General features: G+C 42.6%; 1 long non-coding RNA gene across 1 annotated transcript; it reads left to right on the plus strand.

Annotated features, from left to right (window-relative positions):
* The first annotated feature begins 452 nt into the window (after nucleotides 1-452).
* LOC115304024 lies at nucleotides 453-5028 on the plus strand. The gene is made up of 2 exons (XR_003914305.1): nucleotides 453-625; nucleotides 4643-5028. It is a non-coding gene; the product is annotated as an uncharacterized LOC115304024 (long non-coding RNA).
* Nucleotides 5029-5827: the final 799 nt, after the last annotated feature.

Consider the following 5827-nt stretch of genomic DNA (forward strand, 5'->3'; position numbering starts at 1 on the left):
ACATGAAAAATTAATTTACTTGATTACCAAGTAACTGACCACTTGGGCACGAGCGACCAGAGGAAGATGCACCCGGAACAGCATCGTGGTTTTAATCTTTGTAGTACAGTCCGTTGGGGCTGCCTTGCTAGGAAGGAAGATGTCTTCTTATTAGCGAGATGCCGCTTTAACTGAAGCCTCCAATGATAGGGACCAGTGACTGCCACACCACCTGCTCTGCTACAGCTCGGAAACTGCTGTTTCTCATTTACTCATCCACTCATTGTGATGCTTAAGTTTATGTGTCACCTTGATGGGGCCACAGTGTGCCCAGGTAGCTGGTCAAGTATTATTCTGGGTGTTTCTGCAAAATTGTTTGTGGTTGAGATTAATGATTTAATTGGTAGAATAAAGCAGATGCTCTTCATAATGTGAGTGGACTGCATCCAATCAGTTGAAGGATTGAATAGAAGGAAAAGATGGCCCTTCTCCTGAGTAAGAGAGAATTCACCAGTAGACTGCCTTCGGACTTCATCCACAACACTGGATTCCTGCCTAATGGCTTCTGATCTGGAACACTGGCTCTCCCCTGGTTTCCACCTGGTGTCCCACCCTACAGGTTGGATGTGCCAACCTCCATAATCACGTGAGTCAATTCCTTATAATATACACGTACATATATACATACATACATATGCACATATACCCATATCCAATAGGTTCTGTTTCTCGGAAGAGAAACCTGATACATTCATTCAAACAAATATTTATTTAACATGTACTATATGCCAAGCAGGAAGCTAAGTGCCAGCCTTAAAAGTAAAAACTACAGTTCTTACCCTTGAAGATTTAGGAATTTGTCAATAATGCGGACGCAAATAGTTTCTCCGAAGAGTAAGCTGGCGAAGTTGGCCTCATACAGACACAGCATATGCACGAATTTCATTTACGGATTTATTCATGATTAGAGCTTGACTATGCTTGCTTAAGCACGTGGCTTTTCCCAAACTTGCATTGTGTGTTTTTCTTCTAGTGGATGAAAGATTCTGGTGAAATACCCTAAATTTCCACTCCTTGGTATGGGGACAGGGCATTTATTAGCTACTGGTCCATGGAGTAACCCTTACTTAAGCTTTTGTATGAGTCTTAGAGATAGTTCACACCTTGGTATACTGCCCAATATTCAGTCATAGGGAAATTTCTTGACCCTCCCTTTCTAAGTGTTTGGCTTTGTGAGAACTTGATGATACCAAGAAGACTAATAAGTGTACTGGTCTTGTCTGTGAGAGTCCTTTGAGCATGAAACATTCAGTAGGTAGTGAACTCAAACAAAACCCAAAATGGAGTGGGGGATGCCTGGGAGGCTCAGTCAGTTAAGTGTCCATCTCTTGATTTCAGCACAGGTCATGATCTCACAGTTTCATAAGTTCGAGCCCCACATCAGGCTCTGCACTGATACTGCACAGCGATGACCTCTCTCTCTGCCTCTCTCCTGCTTGGCCTCTCTCAGTCTCAAAATAAATAAAGAAACTTTAAAAAATGGGGAACAGAGTATTACAAGGGTTTCTGCTGTGCATACATGGTATGTAGAATATACTGGAAACAGCAATGGTTTTAAAGTCAGACAAGTCTGAGTCAAACTCCTGCACTGGCTTCTTAGTAGCCAGTGACCTTGGACAATTTATCCAACCTGTCTGAGCTTTGGTTTTCTCACCTCTAAAATGAGGACAATGATGCCTGGTCACAGGATTCTGAATGGGATCACGCATGCACAATGACAAGGACGGGACCTGTCACATAGTCCACATGTTCGATCAGCAGGGCTTCCTTTTTAACACGGAGCATCTCTGTGTCTTTGATCCATCTCTGTACTTGTAAGAACAGTAGGGGTTGGTTGTAAACATTTGCCTGCAAAGTGCTTTTGTATAAAACACGGATCACAGTCCCCATTTCAAAAATTTGTATCACACTTTTAGAACAAAGCACCTATTTGAGTTCAAAGTACAACGAAATCTTTTATACTCAGAATACTAGAGAATGGATGGCAAAGGGAAGTCCCAAGAATGTGGCCAATGAAGAGTTAATTGACGCTGGCAAAACAGTCATACCTAGTCTCCCTCTCCTTCCTGGGGAAACATCAATGTAAATGAAAGAACAGAAAACTAAAGGCATTACTGTTTGTAAGGCCGAAAGCTAGCCCACAAGTCCTGCAACCCCTGAAGAACAATCATCTTGTAAAACTCATAATACTAACTCACAAGGCTACTTTGTCTTCCTCTGGGGAAACTAATGCGGTCAGTGGTTTTGCCGGACTGGCTCAGAAATCCTCCTTATTCCTAGAACCTTGATGAGGGGGCGAGTGTCAGATAACACAGCATATTCTGCTCAATAATTATGTTCAACAAAGGCAAACTCACAGGGATTAAGGGAAGGAGGGCGGAGAACAATTTCAGAGAATATTTCAGTTAGAAGGGTCATAAAAAGATGTTTCAAACACCACAGTGTGAAGACTGCAACTGACTCATATTCTAAAAATTGCACTGAACAATTCTGGAAGGTTGTTAAAATAGAGATAGAACAGTGGGAACATGTGACTCACTGTCAAACCAAAAGCATAGTAAAGTTGTAACTTTTACTTAACATAGCTCGAAAGAATGAGTTGTGGGGAAATGTCTGGGAAGACTAATATACTAGTGGAAGTTAAGTAATGCTCTACAATAAATATTTGTGAGCACTGAAATTCCGCAAGGTCCATCTGTAATAGCAGTATCTGGCTGTCACAACTTACTACATTATTAAACTGAGCTACTAACAGCCCTCCAGAAAGGCTGGAAATCAATGCACTGCTGACCACGGGTCACATGGTTTCCTGGCAAACCATCTTGGGAGATGTCTTCTTATAGAGTTTCGGGAGTATACTTACATCCTGATTAATTTGAACAAATTACAATTTTGAAGTTTGAATTGTAGATGCAAGACAGAAAAAACAAAGTCCAAGCAGAGGTGCACAGGGTCATGTAGGAATGTGTAGATATGCAGTGAGTTTTTGTAGAAGTAGCACAAGAAAGCCTCCAGTTCCTAAAGATTCTACGGTGACTCCTCCGTATTGTCTTGGGAGCAAGTTTAAAGTCCTCATTCCGATACCGAAGTCAAGCACGGTCCCATCTTGCATCTTTGTCCTGATTACAATACTCACCATGAGGCGTGCTGGACCCTCTGCATCCATTCTTCTTTATCTTTATTTTATTTAAAATTTTTAAATTTATTTTGAGAGAGACACAGAGAGAGCAAGCAGGGAAGGGGCAGAGAGAGAGGGAGAGAGAGAATCCCAAGGAGGCTCCATGACTCAGGGGCTCTAACTCATGAACCAGGAGATCATGACTTGAGTGGAAATCAAGAGTCCAACCTACAACTGAATGAGCCACCCAGGCGCCCCCACCTTCTTTTGCTTTAAAATAATGCAATGGCTGTCCCCATTTACACACTGAGAATCAGAATCTGCATGTTAGAGTAAATTGCTGAAGGTCACACACTTTTGGAATATAAATTCCAATCATCTGACTCTAGAAAGAAGGCCTCTCTTCTTTCTCCCCATTAACTATGCAAAGTGAGAGCCAAATCCACGCTCAGGCAGCCCTTCAAGCCACTGTACAAGCTGTTTGCCTTTAGGTGACAAATGCCTCCATCTTCACTCACCTTTCCAGTTCCAGACCCTCTCTCAAAGCTCAGGAGCCACCACAGAGTAGCCTGACTTCACCTGCAAACATCAGCGTCCCCCTCTTGGGCCTTGGTGTAGGTCAGACCATCTGTGTCACTAGTTTTATCATCTGATGAGTCAAGCTACCACTTTAAAGACCTGATGTGTTATTATATTCTTAACCTGTTTTTTTTGTGCATAAATCTTTTCTTCGAAACATGATGTCAAACAGCTAAGTTTAGAAACTGCCACGTTTCATTTTTATATTCATTGGGGGGGGAAATTATTTAATAGATTTAATATTTTCATTATAATTTTAGGAAATTTTGTTGCCCATAATATATAACTATACATTAAAAGGATAATTTACGGGGCCCCTGAGTGGCTTAGTCGGTTGGGTTTCTAACTACAGCTCAGGTCAGGATCTTGTAGTTCATGAGTTTGAGCCTGCATCGGGCTCTGTGCTGACAAGTCAGAGCCTGGAGCCTGCTTCAGATTCTGTGTCTCCCTCTCCCTCTGTCCCTCCACTGCTCCTGCTCTGTCTCTCTCTCAGAAATAAACATTAAAAGAATTTTTTTAAAGGATAATTTACTTTTCAGTTTGCTATTAAATGATGATGATAACAATCTACTTTAAATAAAATAAAACTTTTGGGGCACCTGGGTGGCTCAGTCAGTTAAGCGTCCAACTTTGGCTCAGGTCATGATCTCATGGTTCGTGGGTTTGAGCCCCGCGTGGGGTTCTGTGCTGACAGCTCAGAGCCTGGAGCCTATTTCAGATTCTGCGTGTCTTTCTCTCTGCCCCTCCCTTGCTCACACTCTGTCTCTCTGTCTCAAAAATAAATAAACATTAACAAAAAATTTTTAAATAAATAAAACTTTCAATGGAATTTCTGATTTTTTAACCAATTATAGTTCATAGTATTACATAATTGATCTTTGGTAATATTCCTACTAATCTCCTTAGGAGTGCTGACAACAATGACGCCATCTCTGCCCCTGCATCGTGTTTATGCCCACAACACGACGTCCCTGGGGCTACACGTTCCAGGCCCTGTGGAGGAGGTTAATGTATGACCTGACCAGAATGCGGGAAGGCTTGTTCTGATCTTCCCTAAGACGGCTCATGCAAGGCATCACTTAGGTAACTAGCAGAGAGCCTCTGGCACACAGATGACGTCACTAACCTGTGACCTCACCACCATGCCCCTTGCTCTATAAAAGCTGGGATTGAGGTCTGGACGTGGTAGAGACTAGACGTGGAGGACAGCTGCCTACTGCCTGGATCATCTGCCCACCTGCCCAACCCCCTGTCAGTAAGTTACCCCGAATAAAACTCGTAAACGGTGTGGAGAGACTTGCTTTGTTTTTCAGTCTTGAAGTGCCTTCTTGGTCTGCAGGATACTTTACTGACACTCGTCCACCTTCTAACAATCTCCTGTAATAAGAATCTTTGACCATGCAAGACAGAGATGAATAGTCATGAATGTACAGTTGCATTTTAGCCAACAGTATGATATTTCCTCTTCACTAATTTTTTTGAACAACCAACACGAAGCTCAAAAACCTGGATTGGTGTTTTAATTTTTCTTTTTGTTCCTGGACAGACGTAAGTAGATCTTCTGTTAAGAGTGAACCTGCTGGGGCATCTGGGTGGCTCAGCTGGTTAAGGGTCTGACTTGGGCTCAGGTCATGATCCCCGCCCCCCACCCAGTTTGTGGGTTCAAGCCCTCTGTCAGGCTCTGTGCTGACAGCTCAGATCCTGGAGTCTGCTTCAGATTCTGTGTCTCCCTCTCTCCTCTCCCAACCCTGCTCACACTCTGTCTCTCAAAAATAAATAAACATTAAAAAAGTAAAAAAAGAAAAAGAATTAACTTGCCAAAAAAGAAGAGACAATAGGAAAGTTCTAGAATGGAGAGGCAACCAGATAAACTACCTCAAGAAAAAAATACCAGCTGCTTGTGTAAAGCCTGGTAGACAAATCCATTGCCTATAGGACTTTCCATAGGCAACCTATCATTATCAAGCCAGAAAAGGGCAGAACTTGTTTCAGATTCTGGGGCAAGGCGATTGATGTATTTAACAAGCAGCCTGGGTCACAGCAGGAAGACAGACAGACATCAGGTAAGGCTGATCCCAATGCATACACCAC

This window comes from Suricata suricatta, chromosome 1, assembly GCF_006229205.1.
Source record: "Suricata suricatta isolate VVHF042 chromosome 1, meerkat_22Aug2017_6uvM2_HiC, whole genome shotgun sequence".
Classification (NCBI taxonomy): domain Eukaryota; kingdom Metazoa; phylum Chordata; class Mammalia; order Carnivora; family Herpestidae; genus Suricata; species Suricata suricatta.